Source organism: Pseudophryne corroboree, chromosome 6 (assembly GCF_028390025.1).
Source record: "Pseudophryne corroboree isolate aPseCor3 chromosome 6, aPseCor3.hap2, whole genome shotgun sequence".
Taxonomy (NCBI): Eukaryota; Metazoa; Chordata; class Amphibia; order Anura; family Myobatrachidae; genus Pseudophryne; species Pseudophryne corroboree.
In genome coordinates this window covers 452326304-452345647 of record NC_086449.1, presented here as the reverse complement: position 1 = coordinate 452345647, position 19344 = coordinate 452326304, and the positions used below count along the sequence as shown (strand labels likewise).

The 19344-nt window shown below is 48.8% G+C and overlaps 1 protein-coding gene across 2 annotated transcripts in view; it reads right to left on the bottom strand.

Annotated features, from left to right (window-relative positions):
* ZBED4 (zinc finger BED-type containing 4) overlaps positions 1-19344 on the bottom strand; it is a 51186-nt gene that overhangs the window by 15031 nt on the left and 16811 nt on the right. Inside the window, exon 2 of one of the 2 annotated variants that reach the window (XM_063927127.1) lies at positions 1283-1353. The exons of the other annotated variant lie outside the window; for it this stretch is intronic. The gene's annotated coding sequence lies outside the window, so the exon portion shown is untranslated. The remainder of the gene's footprint in view (positions 1-1282; positions 1354-19344) is intronic. 2 annotated transcript variants of the gene reach the window in all.

The window sequence follows — 19344 nt, the reverse complement described above, 5'->3', positions numbered from 1 at the left end:
AGGCGCCCTTTAATTATTGCACCCAAATAGTCAGTGTTTAGCAGTGTAAAGTGACAAAACACAGACTAAACTAATGGACGTCACAGGAAAAGTGCTGGGCACGCAAACAGCAGTCATTTCTCACATTTCCGTTCACCACTTCCGGGGGTGTAGCCAGCTGAAATGGCAGCTGATTGCCACACGCAACAATTGAATTCAGCCCAAAGTATTACCTTTTGTTTTAGTATTTATATGCCACAGAAAAATCACATGTGGGCAGACATCAAATGAATGCACTGTTTGAGCCCCATTAGATGCCAATCATCAAAATAACTGGAAACTGCAATTTTGTCTTGGCCTGTCAGATTTATGGCAAAAGGTCTCCGCTATTGTGGGCAGCCCAATACTGACAGGAAGTCTGGTGTGTAGCTTAATCCATAAAATGTGTGGTCGCACCAGGAAGGGTTTTCCTTGACATCTGCTGCCACCAGTAAGAAAGCCCACTGTGTGGCTGCTGGAAGAGAATATTCCAGCAGCTGCTATCAGAGGGACCTCACAGGCCCTCCGGTTCCCTTCCCCAGCGCTGTCGATCACTGCAGCACCCCCACCCTGTGGCTGCAGAGAGGAGCTTCTGCCTGGAAAATATTGTTGCAGTGGTCTGGTATGTCTGCCATCGATGTTTGTACAGAAGAAATTCAATCATAAAAAAGAATGTATTTTTTTGAAAAAATATGAGCCAGCTCATTGGTTAAACACTGCCATAATATGCTCTTTTTATATCAATTCACTAATCATTTTGCACACTGCAAAAAATGAGAAGGAAAATGTGCGAACAAAGAAGCATCAAGAAGGTTGCCTAATTAAAAACAGTAAACACACAACCTTTTAATTTACCCATCTTTAAAATAGGCGGTTTCACAGAAAATGCTGTGGTAAAACCACAATATTGCTCAACGTCAACTAAGGTTCAGACACTGTCACCCTGACTAATAAATAACTAAAGCTAAGTACTCCTCACTTCAACCCCAAAGTAATATATTTCCAACAAACAAAATAGAATGGCTATAGTTTAATGTTAAAGTATAGTTTATTGCAAAAGTTTAACTGTACACATGTATGAGCACAGTCACTAATACAGATTACTGCTCCAGTGCATACATTGTATTTTCATACAGGTATACTGACCCAGAAAAATTATGTTCTAAAAGAGTCAACGATTACAAATAGTTGTTACCTAAACAGAACTGAAAACATAAAATTGCTGTGAATTTTAAAGAGCAGAAACAACCAGTTACTACTGTACCATTAATATCTTGTTCAACAGCAGCATATTTAACACCACAAAGACTCTTCCATGTTGGACAATTGTATCACCTAAAAAATGAATAGATTAAGAAAATTTAATATTTTAGTAATACCCACATGTATAAATCATTATAAAAACTTGAAAAACTAAAATGACAATTTTCTCATTGTAAAAAAACAAACAGATAATGCAGTTTTTAACTGATTGCCACACCACGGGACAGAATGTTTCATCAATCTAAATATCCCAAGTAATTCTCAGTCTGCTAAAAAAAAAATTGCCTACAGAACCCAAATTTTACCTACACTATTTCTGACAAATGTTTAACATCAGAAAAAAAGTGTGTATATACACACATATATAGGAACAGAGACTATGCTATTATTTATTTCAACAGTATTTTCCAACCTATCTGAATGACTCAATATTTGCTGCGTAAATTTTTGACGCACATTTTAAACACCTAAAGAAATGAAAGCACAATCACAACAGAAGATAAATCAAAGTTACTATTCACATCAAACCCACTTAAAATAGGATATTAATACCTACTGGTCAATCCTTTTCTCCTAGTCCGTAGAGGATGCAGGGGACTCCAAAAGGACCATGGGGTATAGACGGGATCCACAGGAGACATGGGCACACTATAAGACTTTGAATGGGTGTGAACTGGCTCCTCCCTCTATGCCCCTCTTCCAGACCTCAGTTATAGGAACTGTGCCCAGGGAGACGGACATTTCTAGGAAAATAATTTTTTTGGTACACAATGGGTGAGATACATACCAGCTCACACCACAAACACACCGTACAACTGGACTAGCAGGAAACCAGAGAACAGTATGAACGAAAAACAGCAACAAGCTGAACATAACTGATACACAACCTTTGTGTAATCGAAACAACTAATAATACAACTGCAAGCAACAGTCCGCACTGGGATGGGCGCCCAGCATCCTCTACGGACTAGGAGAAAATAAGAATTTACTTACCGATAATTCTATTTCTCGTAGTCCGTAGTGGATGCTGGGACTTCCGTAAGGACCATGGGGGGGGGGGGGGGGGGGGGTAGCGGCTCCGCAGGAGACTGGGCACAAAAGTAAAAGCTTTAGACTAGCTGGTGTGCACTGGCTCCTCCCCCTATGACCCTCCTCCAAGCCTCAGTTAGGATACTGTGCCCGGACGAGCGTACATAATAAGGAAGGATTTTGAATCCCGGGTAAGACTCATACCAGCCACACCAATCACACCGTACAACCTGTGATCTGAACCCAGTTAACAGCATGATAAACGTAGGAGCCTCTGAAAAGATGGCTCACAACAATAAACAACCCGATTTTTTTGTAACAATAACTATATACAAGTATTGCAGACAATCCGCACTTGGGATGGGCGCCCAGCATCCACTACGGACTACGAGAAATAGAATTATCGGTAAGTAAATTCTTATTTTCTCTGACGTCCTAATGGATGCTGGGACTTCCGTAAGGACCATGGGGATTATACCAAAGCTCCCAAACGGGCGGGAGAGTGCGGATGACTCTGCAGCACCGAATGAGAGAACTCCAGGTCCTCCTCAGCCAGGGTATCAAATTTGTAGAATTTAGCAAACGTGTTTGCCCCTGACCAAGTAGCTGCTCGGCAAAGTTGTAAAGCCGAGACCCCTCGGGCAGCCGCCCAAGATGAGCCCACCTTCCTTGTGGAATGGGCTTTTACAGATTTTGGCTGTGGCAGGCCTGCCACAGAATGTGCAAGCTGAATTGTACTACAAATCCAACGAGCAATCGTCTGCGCAGAAGCAGGAGCACCCAGCTTGTTGGGTGCATACAGGATAAACAGCGAGTCAGATTTTCTGACTCCAGCCGTCCTGGAAACATATTTTCAGGGCCCTGACTACGTCCAGCAACTTGGAGTCCTCCAAGTCCCTAGTCGCCGCAGGTACCACAATAGGCTGGTTCATGTGAAACGCTAAAACCACCTTAGGGAGAAATTGAGGGCGAGTCCTCAGTTCTGCCCAGTCTGAATGAAAAATTAGGTAAGGGCATTTATATGATAAAGCCGCCAATTCAGAAACACGCTTGGCTGAAGCCAGGGCTAACAGCATGACCACTATCCATGGGAGATATTTCAATTCTACAGTGGTGAGTGGTTCAAACCAATGTGATTTTAGGAGACTCAACACTACATTGAGATCCCAAGGTGCCACTGGAGGCACAAAAGGATGCTGTATATGCAGTACCCCTTTGACAAACGTCTGAACTTCAGGCACTGAAGCCAGTTCTTTTTGGAAGAAGATTGACAGGGCCGAAATTTGAACCTTAATGGACCCTAATTTTAGGCCCATAGATAGTCCTGTTTGCAGGAAATGCAGGAAACGACCCAGTTGAAATTCCTCTGTAGGGGCCTTCTTGGCCTCACACCACGCAACATATTTCCGCCAAATGCGGTGATAATGTTTTGCGGTTACATCCTTTCTGGCCTTGACCAGGGTAGGGATGACTTCATCTGGAATGCCTTTTTCCTTCAGGATCCGGCGTTCAACCTCCATGCCGTCAAACGCAGCCGCGGTAAGTCTTGAAACAGACAAGGTCCCTGCTGGAGCAGGTCCTTTCTGAGAGGTAGAGGCCACGGGTCCTCCGTGAGCATCTCTTGCAGTTCCGGGTACCAAGTTCTTCTTGGCCAATCCGGAGCCACGAGTATAGTTCTTACTCCTCTCCTTCTTATGATTCTCAGTACTTTGGGTATGAGAGGCAGAGGAGGGAACACATACACCGACTGGTACACCCACGGTGTTACCAGAGCGTCCACCGCTATTGCCTGAGGGTCCCTTGACCTGGCGCAATATCAGTCCAGTTTTTTGTTGAGACGGGACGCCATCATGTCCACCTTTGGTTTTTCCCAACGGTTTACAATCACTTGGAAGACTTCTGGGTGAAGTCCCCACTCCCCCGGGTGGAGGTCGTGTCTGCTGAGGAAGTCTGCTTCCCAGTTGTCCACTCCCGGAATGAACACTGCTGACAGTGCTACCACATGATTTTCCGCCCAGCGGAGAATCCTTGCAGCTTCTGCCATTGTGACTTAGGGCATTGTAAATGGCCCTTAGTTCCAGGATATTTATGTGAAGAGACGTTTCCATGCTTGACCACAAGCCCTGGAAATTTCTTCCCTGTGTGACTGCTCCCCAGCCTCTCAGACTGGCATCCGTGGTCACCAGCATCCAATCCTGAATGCCGAATCTGCGGCCCTCTAGAAGATGAGCACTCTGTAACCACCACAGGAGACACCCCCTTGTCCTTGGAGATAGGGTTATCCGCTGATGCATCTGAAGATGCGATCCGGACCATTTGTCCAGCAGATCCCACTGAAAAGTTCTTGCATGGAATCTTCCGAATGGAATTGCTTCGTAAGAAGCCACCATTTTTCCCAGGACTCTCGTGCATTGATGCACTGACACTTGGCCTGGTTTTAGGAGGTTCCTGACTAGCTCGGATAACTCCCTGGCCTTCTCCTCCGGGAGAAACACCTTTTTCTGGACTGTGTCCAGAATCATCCCCAGGAACAGTAGACGTGTTGTTGGAATCAGCTGTGATTTTGGGATATTTAGAATCCACCCGTGCTGACGTAGCACTACCTGAGACAGTGCTACTCCGAACTCTAACTGTTCCCTGGATCTTGCCCTTATCAGGAGATCGTCCAAGTAAGGGATAATTAAGACGCCTTCTCTTCGAAGAAGAATCATCATTTCGGCCATTACCTTGGTAAAGACCAGGGGTGCCGTGGACAATCCAAACGGCAGCGTCTGAAACTGATAATGACAGTTTTGAACCACAAACCTGAGGTACCCCTGGTGAGAAGGGAAGATTGGGACATGGAGATAAGCATCTTTGATGTCCAGAGATACCATATAGTCCCCTTCTTCCAGGTTCGCCATCACTGCTCTGAGTGATTCCATCTTGAATTTGAACCTTTTTATGTAAGTGTTCAAGGATTTCAGATTTAAAATTGGTCTCACCGAGCCGTCCGGCTTCGGTACCACAAACAGCGTGGAATAATACCCCTTTCCCTGTTGTAGGAGGGGTACCTTGATTATCACCTGCTGGGAATACAGCTTGTGAATAGCTTCCAATACTGCCTCCCTGTCGGAGGGAGGTGTTGGAAGAGTAGACTTCAGGAATCGGCGAGGGGGAGACGTCTCGAATTCCAATTTGTACCCCTGTGATACTACCTGCAGGATCCAGGGGTCCACTTGCGAGTGAGCCCACTGCGCGTTGAAATTTTTGAGACGGGCCCCCACCGTGCCAGAGTCCGCTTGTAAAGCCCCAGCGTCATGCTGAAGACTTGGCAGAAGCGGGGGAGGGCTTCTGCTCCTGGGAAGAGGCTGCCTGGTGCAGTCTTTTTCCTCTTCCTCTGCCCCGGGGCAGAAATGAGTGGCCTTTTGCTCGCTTGTTCTTATAGGAACGAAAGGACTGAGTTTGAAAAGACGGTGTCTTTTTCTGCTGAGAGGTGACCTGGGGTAAAAAGGTGGACTTTCCAGCCGTTGCCGTGGCCACCAGGTCTGATAGACCGACCCCAAATAACTCCTCCCCTTTATACGGCAATACTTCCATATGTCGTTTGGAATCTGCATCACCTGACCACTGTCGCGTCCATAACGCTCTTCTGGCAGAAATGGACATCGCACTTACTCTTGATGCCAGGGTGCAAATATCCCTCTGTGCATCACGCATATATAGTAATGCATCCTTTAAATGCTCTATAGTTAATAAAATACTGTCCCTATCCAGGGTATCAATATTTTCAGTCAGGGAATCCGACCAAGCCACTCCAGCGCTGCACATCCAGGCTGAGGCGATTGCTGGTTGCAGTATAACACCAGTATGTGTGTATATACCTTTTAGGATATTTTCCAGCCTTCTATCAGCTGGTTCCTTGAGGGCGGCCGTATCAGGAGACGGTAACGCCACTTGTTTTGATAAGCGTGTGAGCGCCTTATCTACCCTAGGGGGTGTTTCCCAACGTGCCCTAACCTCTGGCGGGAAAGGGTATAGTGCCAATAATGTGTTAGAAATCAGCAGTTTTTTCTCGGGGGAAACCCACGTTTTATCACACACCTCATTTAATTCCTCTGATTCAGGAAAAACTACTGGTAGTTTTTTCACACCCCACATAATACCCTTTTTTGTGGTACTTGTAGTGTCAGAAATGTTCAATGCCTCCTTCATTGCCGTGATCATGTAACGTGTGGCCCTACTGGACATTACGTTTGTCTCCTCACCGTCGACACTGGATTCAGTATCCGTGTCTGGGTCTGTGTCGACCATCTGAGGTAACGGGCGTTTTAGCGCCCCTGACGGTGTCTGAGACGCCTGAACAGGCACTAACTGATTTGCCGGCTGTCTCATGTCGTCAACAGTTTTTTGCAAAGTGCTGACATTGTCACGTAATTCTTTAAATACGACCATCCAGTCAGGTGTCTACTCCCTAGGGGGTGACATCACTAACACAGGCAATTGCTCTGCTTCCACATCATTTTGCTCCTCATACATGTCGACACAATCGTACCGACACCCAGCACACACACAGGGAATGCTCTGATAGAGGACAGGACCCCACTAGCCCTTTGGGGAGACAGAGGGAGAGTTTGCCAGCACACACCAGAGCGCTATATATATGCAGGGATAACCTTATATAAGTGTTACTCCCTGTTATAGCTGCTGTATTATATATTAGCTGCCAATAGTGCCCCCCCTCTCTTGTTTTACCCTGATTCTTGTAGCAGGACTGCAGGGGAGAGTCAGGGAGCCTTCCTTCCAGCGGAACTGTGAGGGAAAATGGCGCTCGTGTGCTGAGGAGATAGGCTCCGCCCCCTTCTCGGCGGCCTTTTCTCCCGCTTTTTTCAGGAAAACTGGCAGGGGTTAAATGCATCCATATAGCCCAGGAGCTATATGTGATGCATTTCTTTAGCCATATAAGGTTTTTATAGTGTTTTATTGCGTCTCAGGGCGCTCCCCCCCAGCGCCCTGCACCCTCAGTGACCGGAGTGTGAAGTGTGCTGAGAGCAATGGCGCACAGCTGCAGTGCTGTGCGCTACCTTATTTGAAGACAGGAACGTCTTCTGCCGCCACTTTCTCCGGATCTCTTCGCTCTTCTGGCTCTGTAAGGGGGCCGGCGGCGCGGCTCCGGGACCCATCCAGGCTGAACCTGTGATCGTCCCTCTGGAGCTAATGTCCAGTAGCCAAGAAGCCCAATCCACTCTGCACGCAGGTGAGTTCGCTTCTTCTCCCCTTAGTCCCACGATGCAGTGAGCCTGTTGCCAGCAGTACTCACTGAAAATAAAAAAACTATTTAAACTTTTACTTCTAAGCAGCTCAGGAGAGCCACCTACCATGCACCCTTCTCGTTCGGGCACAAAAATCTAACTGAGGCTTGGAGGAGGGTCATAGGGGGAGGAGCCAGTGCACACCAGCTAGTCTAAAGCTTTTACTTTTGTGCCCAGTCTCCTGCGGAGCCGCTACCCCCCCCCCCCCCCCTCCCCATGGTCCTTACGGAAGTCCCAGCATCCACTAGGACGTCAGAGAAAAGGATTTACCGGTAGGTATTAAAATCCTATTTTCTCTTACGTCCTAGAGGATGCTGGGGACTCCAAAAGGACCATGGGGTCCATACCAAAGCTCCAGACCGGGCGGGAGAGTGCGGACGACTCTGCAGCACCGATTGAGTAACACGAGGTCCTCATCAGCTAGGGTCTCAAACTTTTAGAACTTAGCAAAATTGTTTGAACCCGACCACGTATCTGCTCGGCAAAGTTGAAGTGCCGAGACCCCTCGGGCAGCCGCCCAAGATGGGCCCACCTTCCTGGTAGAATGGGCCTTCACTGACTTCGGCAACGGCAAACCAGCCGTAGAATGAGCGTGCTGAATCGTATTACAAATCCAGCATGCAATAGTCTGCTTGGAAGCAGGATTTCCAATCTTGTTGGAAGCATACAGGACAAACAGAGCCTCCGTTTTCCTAACCAGAGCCGTTCTGGCGACAAATTTTCAAAGCTCTCACGACATCGAGAGATTTTGGCACCGTCACGGCATCCGAAGCCACAGGCACAATAGGTTGATTTATGTGAAACGAAGAAACCACCTTCGCCAGAAATTGTTGACGAGTCCTCAATTTCGCTCTATCCACATGGAAAATCAAATATGGACTCTTGTGAGACAAAGCCGCCAATTCCGACACCCGTCTGGCGGACGCGGAGGCTAAAAGCATGACCACTTTCCAAGTGAAAAATTTCAACACAACCTTTCGCAAAGGTTCAAACCAGTAAGACATAAGAAATTGCAACACCACGTCAAGATCCCACGGGTGGCACAAACGGGGGATGGATATGTAGCACTCCCTTCACGAAAGTCTGAACTTCAGGAAGGGCGGCCAATTCTTTTTGAAGAAAATAGATAAAGCCGAACTCTGCACTTTGATTTAACCCAATTTCAGGCCTGCATCCACGCCCGCCTGCAAAAAATGGAGGAAATGACCTAGCTGAAACTCCTCCGCCGGAGCTTTCTTGGCTTCACACCACGACACATTTTCTCCAAATACGGTGATAATGCTTCGCCGTGACCTCCTTTCTAGCTTTAAGGAGAGTGGGGATGACTTCCCCAGGAATACCCTTTCGAGCTAGGATTTGGCGTACAACCTCCTCTCCGAGAGGAAGTGGACAAGGATCTTCTATGACCAATTCCTGAAGATCCGGATACCAGGCCCTCCGTGGGCCAATCTGGAACGACAAGTACTGCTGGAACCCTTGTTCGTCTTATGATCCTCAACACCTTTGGAATGAGAGGAAGTGGAGGGAACACATATACCGACTGATACACCCACGGAGTTACCAGAGCGTCCACTGCACTGGCTTGGGGGTCCCTTGACCTGGAACAATACCTCGGAATCTTCTTGTTGAGGCGAGACGCCATCATGTCTATTTGAGGAATTCCCCAACGCCTTGATACTTCTGCAAATACCTCCTGATGAAGAGCCCACTCTCCCGGATGGAGATCTTGTCTGCTGAGGAAGTCTGCTTCCCAGTTGTCCACGCCCGGAAGGAAGACTGCTGACAGAGCGCTCACGTGCTTTTACGTCCAGCGGAGAACCCTTGTGGCCTCCGCCATCGCCGCTCTGCTCTTTGTTCCGCCCTGGCGGTTTACGTACGCTACCGCTGTTACGTTGTCCGACTGAATCAGGACAGGTAGACCTCGAAGAAGGTGTTCCGCTTGCAGAAGGCCGTTGTAAATGGCTCTTAACTCCAGAACGTTTACGTGGAGACAAGTTTCCTGGCTTGACCATTTTCCCTGGAAACTTCTTCCTTGTGTGACTGCACCCCAGCCTCGGAGACTTGCATCCGTGGTCAGTAGGACCCAATCCTGGATTCCTTACCTGCGTCCCTCCAGAAGGTGAGAACTTTGCAGCCACCACAGGAGAGAAATTCTGGTCCTGGAAGATAGACTAATTTTCCGGTGCATGTGCAGGTGAGACCCGAACAATTTGTTCAGCAGATCCCACTAAAAACATCCGGGCATGAAACCTGCCAAACGGATCCGGCTTCGTAAGCCGCAACCATCTTCCCTAGCACTCGAGTGCATTGATGAATCGACACTCTTGCCGGTTTCAGAAACTCCTTGACCATGCAAAGGATTTCCAGAGCTTTTTCCGCCGGGAGAAACACTCTCTGTAGTTCTGTGTCTAGGATCATGCCCAAGAAGGGCAGCCGAGTTGTCGGGATCAACTGAGACTTCGGCAAATTTAGAATCCAACCATGATGTCGCAGAACCGTCAGGGAGAGTTCCACATTTCTTAGCAACTGCTCCTTTGATCTCGGAGATCGTCCAAGTATGGGATAATTGTGACACCCTGCTTGCGTAGGAGTACCATCATTTCCGCCATCACTTTGGTGAAGACCCTCGGGGCCGTGGAAAGCCCAAACGGCAACGTCTGAAATTGGTAATGACAATCCTGCACCGCAAATCTCAGGCAGGCCTGATGTGGAGGATATATCGGGACGTGTAAGTAGGCATCTTTTATGTCGACTGACACCATAAAATCCCCCCCTTCTAGGCTGGAGATCACAGCTCGAAGAGATTCCATCTTGAACTTGAAAGTTTTCAAGTACAGATTGAGGGATTTTAGGTTCAGGATCGGTCTGACCGAGCCGTCCGGCTTTGGCACGACAAAGAGGCTCGAATAGAACCCTTCCCCCAGTTGGGACGGGGGAACCAGGACAATGACCCTCTGTTGACACAGCTTTTGTATCGCAGCATTTACTACTTCCCTTTCTGGGATAGAAACTGGCAAGGCTGATATGAAAAATCGGCAGGGGGCATCTCCTGAAACTCCAGTTTGTATCCTTGGGACACTATGTCTAAGACCCAAGGATCTAGGCCCGATTGAAACCAGACCTGACTGAAGATTCAGAGACGGGCCCCCACCGGCATGGACTCCCGTAGGGGAGCCCCAGCATCATGCGGTCGACTTGGCAGAGGCGGGGGAGGACTTTTGGTCCTGGGCGCCAGACACAGCAGGCGACCTTTTTCCCCTTCCTCTACCTTTTGAAGCGAGGAAGGACGAGCCACTTTCTTTTTTCTATTTATTAGGCCGAAAGGACTGCATCTGATAATGGGGCGCCTTTTTCTGTTGTGCGGGAACATAAAGAAGAAAAGATGACTTACCCGCAGTAGCGGTAGACACCAGGTCAGCGAGGCCGTCACCAAACAAGACACTACCTTTAAAAGTGAGAGCTTCCATAGCTTTCTTGGAGTCAGCATCAGCATTCCATTGATGAATCCACAGCGCCCTCCTGGCCGAGACTGCCATGGCATTGGCCCTTGCTCCCAAGAGGCCAATATCCCTCGCCGCATCCTTTAGGTAAGCTGCAGCATCCCTGATATAACCAAGAGTCACAAGAATGTTATCCTTATCAAGGGTATCCATGTCAGATGCCAAATTATCAGCCCACTCACCCATGCCGACGATACGGCAGGTCTGAGGAGTGCACCCGTAGTGACATAAATGGCCTTTAACGTCGTTTCCTGCTTGCGATCCGCAGGATCCTTGAGGGCAGCCGTGTCAGGAGACGGAAGCGCCACTTTTTTGGACAGTCGGGACAGAGCCTTGTTCACATTGGGAGATGACTCCCAATTTTCCGTCGTCAGAGGGGAAAGGATATGCCATAAAAACTCTTGGGAATCTGCCACCTTTTGTCAGGCGACTCCCACGCCTTTTCACAAACAGCGTTCAGTTCATGAGAGGGGGAAAACGTCACCTCAGGCTTTTTCCCTTTAAATAAACAAGCCCTTGTATCTGGAACAGGAGGTTCCTCAGAAATATGTAAAACATCTTTAATAGCCACAATCATGTACTGAATACTCTTTACCAATTTTGGATGTAAACTGGCTTCAATAAAGTATACACTGGAATCAGAGTCTGTGTCGGTATCTGTATCCGTCATCTGGGTAAAGGAACGTTTCTGTGACCCCGAGGGGGCCTGTACTTGAGACAAGGCGTCCTCCATGGATTTTCTCCAGGTTTGTGTCTGAGATTAGACTATGTGAATGCAGCCTTCCACTTTTTCTTTGTGTCTGAGAATCAGATTTATCCAGCCTCTTAGACAATAACGCCACATTTGCATTTACTGTACTCAACATATCAGCAGTCGGCTGTGCCGACAGAGTCACTCCCAAATCCTTCTCTGCGCCCCCCGTAACTTCCTCCGGGGAGGAGCACTCAGCCTCAGACATGTCGACACACTGTACCGACACACACACACTCACACTGGCAATAGGGGACAGACCCACAGGGGAGCACCAATTTACTGTGCCCCCCCCCCCCCCGTTTTGCTCCCTGTACTTGTAAAGGAGAGTGGAGGTCCGGGCCAGCGTCTCTGCATGCTCTGTGAAGAGAAAATGGCGCTGGTAAGCTGTGCGGCTAAGCCACGCCCCCACCCGGCGCGCTGTAGTCCCATACATAGTGCCCAGGCACCTCTAATATGTTTATTTGCCAGTGAAAACTCCAGTAACCTGCTGCCCAGGGAACTCCCCCCTGCACATGCCGTTGGTGTGTGGGAGCATGGAGCGCAGCGGTCCGCTGTACCTTCGTTACTGAAGTCTTCTGCCGTCACTGAAGTCTTCTGCCTTCTGTATACTCACCCGGCTTCTTTATTCTGGCTTCTGTGAGGGGGTTGACGGCGCGGCTCCAGGAAAAAGCAGCTAGGCGCACCAAGTGATCGAACCCTCTGGAGCTAGTGGTGTCCAGTAGCCTAAGCAGCAGAGCCCTTAACTCAGAAGAAGTAGGTCTGACTTCTCTCCCCTCACTCCCACGAAGCAGAGAGCCTGTAGCCAGCAGGTCTCTCTGAAAATAAAAAAGCCTAACAAAGTCTTTTTAGAGAAACTCAGTAGAGCTCCCCTGGTGTGTGTCCAGTCTCTCCTGGGCACAGACTCTAACTGAGGTCTGGAGGAGATGCATAGAGGGAGGAGCCAGTTCACACCCAAAGTCTTATAGTGTGCCCATGTCTCCAGCGGATCCCGTCTATACCCCATGGTCCTTTTGGAGTCCCCAGCATCCTCTAGGACGTAAGAAATTGTTTTAAAGTTTTCCTTTTAACCCTCTACATATTTAAGCAAAACAAAAGGTGCCCAAACATGGTGGCCAGGCATCTGGTATACAGCACAATGCCTTCCCAGCAGAAAATAAGATTTTACTCACCGGTAAATCTATTTCTCGTAGTCCGTAGTGGATGCTGGGAACTCCGAAAGGACCATGGGGAATAGCGGCTCCGCAGGAGTCTGGGCACAACTAAAAGAAAGCTTTTAGACTACCTGGTGTGCACTGGCTCCTCCCACTATGACCCTCCTCCAAGCCTCAGTTAGGATACTGTGCCCGGAAGAGCTGACACAATAAGGAAGGATTTTGAATCCCGGGTAAGACTCATACCAGCCACACCACTCACACCGTATAACTCGTGATACCATATCCAGTTAACAGTATGAAACATAACTGAGCCTCTCAACAGATGGCTCATAACAATAACCCTTTAGTGAACAATAACCATGTACAAGTATTGCAGACAATCCGCACTTGGGATGGGCGCCCAGCATCCACTACGGACTACGAGAAATAGATTTACCGGTGAGTAAAATCTTATTTTCTCTGACGTCCTAGTGGATGCTGGGAACTCCGAAAGGACCATGGGGATTATACCAAAGCTCCCAAACGGGCGGGAGAGTGCGGGTGACTCTGCAGCACCGAATGAGCAAACTCTAGGTCCTCCTCAGCCAGGGTATCAAATTTGTAGAATTTTGCAAACGTGTTTGCCCCTGACCAAGTAGCAGTTCGGCAAAGTTGTAAAGCAGAGACCCCTCGGGCAGCCGCCCAAGATGAGCCCACCTTCCTTGTAGAATGGGCTTTAACTGATTTAGGATGCGGCAGTCCAGCCGCAGAATGCGCCAGCTGAATTGTGCTACAAATCCAGCGAGCAATAGTCTGCTTAGAAGCAGGAGCACCCAGTTTGTTGGGTGCATACAGGATAAATAGCGAGTCAGTTTTCCTGACTCCAGCCGTCCTGGAAACATACATTTTCAAGGCCCTGACTACGTCCAGTAACTTGGAATCCTCCAAGTCGCTAGTAGCCGCAGGCACTACAATAGGTTGGTTCAAGTGAAAAGCATATACCAACTTAGGGAGAAACTGGGGACGAGTCCTCAATTCTGCCCTATCCATATGGAAAATCAGATAAGGGCTTTTAAATGACAAAGCCGCCAATTCTGATACACGCCTGGCCGAAGCCAAGGCCAATAACATGACCACTTTCCACGTGAGATATTTTAGATCCACGGTCTTTAGTGGCTCAAACCAATGTGATTTTAGGAAACTCAACACCACGTTGAGATCCCAGGGTGCCACTGGAGGCACAAAAGGGGGCTGAATATGCAGCACTCAATTTACAAATGTCTGAACTTCAGGTAGTGAAGCTAGTTCTTTTTGGAAGAAAATCGACAGAGCCGATATCTGTACCTTAATGGAGCCTAATTTTAGGCCCATAATCACTCCTGCCTGTAGGAAGTGCAGAAATCGACCCAGGTGAAATTCCTCTGTTGGGGCCTTACTGGCCTCACACCAAGCAACATATTTCCGCCATATGCGGTGATAATGTTTTACAGTTACATCTTTCCTGGCTTTAATCAGCGTAGGAATGACATCCTCCGGAATGCCCTTTTCCTTTAGGATCCGGCGTTCAACCGCCATGCCGTCAAACGCAGCCGCGGTAAGTCTTGGAACAGACAGGGCCCCTGCTGCAGCAGGTCCTGTCTGAGCGGCAGAGGCCATGGGTCCTCTGAGATCATCTCTCGAAGTTCCGGGTACCACGCTCTTCTTGGCCAATCCGGAACCATGAGTATTGTCCTTACTCCTCGTTTTCTTATTATTCTCAGTACCTTTGGTATGAGAGGCAGAGGAGGGAACACAAACTGACTGGTACACCCACGGTGTCACTAGAGCGTCCACCGCTATCGCCTGAGGGTCCCTTGACCTGGCGCAATATTTCTCTAGTTTTTTGTTTAGGCGGGACGCCATCATGTCCACCTGTGGCCGTTCCCAACGATTTACAATCAGTGTGAAGACTTCTGGATGAAGTCCCCACTCTCCCGGGTGGAGGTCGTGCCTGCTGAGGAAGTCTGCTTCCCAGTTGTCCACTCCCGGAATGAACACTGCTGACAGTGCTAGTACGTGATTTTCCGCCCATCGGAGAATCCTTGTGGCTTCTGCCATTGCCGTCCTGCTTCTTGTGCCGCCCTGTCGGTTTACATGGGCGACCGCCGTGATGTTGTCTGACTGGATCAGTACCGGCTGGTGTAGAAGCAGGGATTTTGCCTGACTTAGGGCACTGTAAATGGCCCTTAGTTCTAGAATATTTATGTGTAGGGAAGTCTCCTGACTCGACCATAGTCCTTGGAAGTTTCTTCCCTGTGTGACTGCCCCCCAGCCTCGGAGGCTGGCATCCGTGGTCACCAGGACCCAGTCCTGTATGCCGAATCTGCGGCCCTCTAGAAGATGAGCACTCTGCAGCCACCACAGCAGAGACACCCTGGTTCTTGGAGACAGGGTTATTAGCCGATGCATCTGAAGATGCGATCCGGACCATTGGTCCAACAGGTCCCACTGAAAGATTCTGGCATGGAACCTGCCGAAAAGGAATTGCTTCGTAAGAAGCCACCATCTTTCCCAGGACTCGCGTGCAGTGATGCACCGACACCTGTTTTGGTTTCAGGAGGTCTCTGACTAGAGATGACAGCTCCTTGGCTTTCTCCTCCGGGAGAAACACTTTTTTCTGGACTGTGTCCAGAATCATTCCCAGGAACAGTAGACGTGTCGTCGGAACCAGCTGTGACTTTGGAATATTCAGAATCCAACCGTGCTGGTGTAGCACCTCCTGAGATAGTGCTACTCCTACCAACAACTGCTCCCTGGATCTCGCCTTTATTAGGAGATCGTCCAAGTACGGGATAATTAAAACTCCCTTTTTTCGAAGGAGTATCATTTCCGCCATTACCTTGGTAAACACCCTCGGTGCCGTGGACAGTCCAAATGGCAGCGTCTGGAATTGGTAATGGCAATTCTGTACCGCAAATCTGAGGTACTCCTGGTGAGGATGATAAATGGGGACATGCAGGTAAGCATCCTTGATGTCCAGGGATACCATGTAATCCCCCTCGTCCAGGCTTGCAATAACCGCCCTGAGCGATTCCATCTTGAACTTGAATTTTTTTATGTATGTGTTCAAGGATTTCAAATTTAAAATGGGTCTCACCGAACCGTCCGGTTTCGGTACCACAAACAGTGTGGAATAGTAACCCCGTCCTTGTTGAAGTAGGGGCACCTTGACTATCACCTGCTGGGAATACAGCTTGTGAATTGCCTCTAGCACAGCCTCCCTGCCCGAGGGAGTTGTTGGCAAGGCAGATTTGAGGAAACGGCGGGGGGGAGACGCCGCGAATTCCAGCTTGTACCCCTGAGATACTACTTGAAAGATCCAGGGATCCACCTGTGAGCGAGCCCACTGATCACTGAAATTTTTGAGGCGGCCCCCCACCGTACCTGGCTCCGCCTGTGGAGCCCCACCGTCATGCGGCGGACTTGGAAGAAGCGGGGGAGGACTTTTGCTCCTGGGAACCTGCTGTTTGTTGCAGCCTTTTTCCCCTACCTCTGCCTCTGGACAGAAGAGACCCGCCTTTTCCTCGCCTGTTTTTCTGGGTCCGAAAGGACTGTACCTGATAAAACGGCGCTTTCTTAGGCTGTGAAGGAACATAGGGTAAAAATGCTGACTTCCCAGCTGTTGCTGTGGAAACTAGGTCCGAGAGACCATCCCCGAATAACTCCTCACCCTTATAAGGCAAAACTTCCATGTGCCTTTTGGAATCTGCATTCCCTGTCCACTGCCGGGTCCATAAGCCTCTCCTAGCAGAAATGGACAATGCACTTATTTTAGATGCCAGCCGGCAGATCTCCCTCTGTGCATCTCTCATGTATAAGACTGAGTCTTTTATATGCTCTATGGTTAGCAGAATAGTGTCCCTGTCTAGGGTGTCAATATTTTCTGACAGGGAATCTGACCATGCAGCGGCAGCACTGCACATCCATGCTGACGCAATAGCTGGTCTAAGTATAATGCCTGAGTGTGTATATACAGACTTCAGGATCGCCTCCTGCTTTCTATCCGCAGGCTCCATCAGGGCGGCCGTATCCGGAGACGGAAGTGCCACCTTTTTAGACAAACGTGTGAGCGCTTTATCCACCCTAGGAGGTGTTTCCCAACATGCCCTATCCTCTGGCGGGAAAGGGAACGCCATTAGTAATTTTTTAGAGATTACCAATCTTTTATCGGGGAAAGCCCACGCTTCTTCACACACTTCATTTAATTCTTCAGATGGGGGAAAAACTACGGGTAGTTTTTTCTCCCCAAACATAATACCCTTTTTAGTGGTACCTGGGTTTATATCCGAAATGTGTAACACCTCTTTCATTGCCTCAATCATGCAACGAAAGGCCCTAGTGGACATTAGATTAGACTCATCGTCGTCGACACTGGTATCAGTATCCGTGTCGACATCTGCGTCTGCCATCTGAGGTAGCGGGCGTTTTAGAGCCCCTGATGGCCTTTGAGACACCTGGGCAGGCACGAGCTGAGAAGCCGGCTGTCCCGCATTTGGCATGTCGTCAAATTTTTGGTGTAAGGAGTCGACACTTGAACGTAATTCCTTCCATAAAACCATCCACTCGGTTGTCTGCCCCGCAGGGGGTGACATCACTTCTATAGGCATCTGCTCCGCCTCCACATAATTTTCCTCAAACATGTCGACACAGCCGTACCGACACACCGCACACACACCGGGAATGCTCTAACAGAGGACAGGACCCCACAGAAGCCCTTTGGGGAGACAGAGTATGCCAGCACACACCAGAGCGCTATATAATGCAGGGACTAACTGAATTATGTCCCCTATAGCTGCTATAATATTTACTGCGCCTAAATTTAGTGCCCCCCCTCTCTTTTTTACCCTTTCTGTAGTGTAGACTGCAGGGGAGTGCCAGGGTGCTTCCTTCCAGCGGAGCAGTGAGGGAGAAATGGCGCCAGTGTGCTGAGGGAGATAGCTCCGCCCCTTTTTCGCTGACTTTTCTCCCAATTTTTTAAGGATTCTGGCAGGGGTAATTATCACATATATAGCCTCTGGGGCTATATATTGTGATTATTTTGCCAGCCAAGGTGTTTTTATTGCTGCTCAGGGCACCCCCCCCAGCGCCCTGCACCCTCAGTGACCGGAGTGTGAAGTGTGTATGAGGAGCAATGGCACACAGCTGCAGTGCTGCGCGCTACCTTGGTGAAGACAGAAGTCTTCATGCCGCCGATTTTCCGGACTTCTTCTTGCTTCTGGCTCTGTAAGGGGGACGGCGGCGCGGCTCCGGGAACGAACACCAAGGCCAGTTCCATGCGGTCGATCCCTCTGGAGCTAATGGTGTCCAGTAGCCTAAGAAGCCCAAACTAGCTGCAAGCAGGTAGGTTCGCTTCTTCTCCCCTTAGTCCCTCGTTGCAGTGAGCCTGTTGCCAGCAGGTCTCACTGTAAAACAAACCTAAAATATACTTTCTTTCTAGGAGCTCAGGAGAGCCCCTAGTGTGCATCCAGCTCGGCCGGGCACAAAAATCTAACTGAGGCTTGGAGGAGGGTCATAGTGGGAGGAGCCAGTGCACACCAGGTAGTCTAAAAGCTTTATTTTAGTTGTGCCCAGACTCGTGTGGAGCCGCTATTCCCCATGGTCCTTTCGGAGTTCCCAGCATCCACTAGGACATTAGAGAAATAAGCGCACTTGTGAAATTTATTCTGGAGAGAGCACTGCTGGATGGTAGTATAAGGAGGGCATATATATTGTAGCGGTGGTATAGTTATAAAAGCTCTTTTCTCCAGAATAACTGAAAATGTAAAACTAAAGCTCCTTGAAGATAGTGAAACCAATTAAGTAATCGCAGTCATAAATTTTTTTCTGTATTAAAACTCCAACCCTCACCGTTCTAAACAACCACGCTAGATGTATCATATGTTTTACTGGGACAGACACAAAGATCTCTTCCCCATCTTTAAGAGGCAGGGCAGTTTGGATAGGGGGGGGGGGGAGGGGGAGAGATTGCAGAGAGGGTAGAGTGCAGACATATATGTGTGTGTTGCTGTGTCCAGCCAGCTAGTGGGCAATATCTTTAAAAATATCCATGTCTGGCCAGACAACACTGCCTCCACCCTGCTGCTTCTTAAGCCACCCACCTGGCCAAAATTTCTGTGGAGACCACCTTCCAAATTTCTTATCTCCTGTCTCCAGTGTATGGATTTTCTCACTAGCATATTTTTTTAATGATATAACTGTGATGTACCTCAAAAGCCCAACTCTAGAAACACAAACTCCAGCAAAACAAGCTGTGTTTTCCTTTCTCATTCCTCTGTGGGCTGCCAATGAATGGCCTTTGAGCAATCGGAGAAGACTAT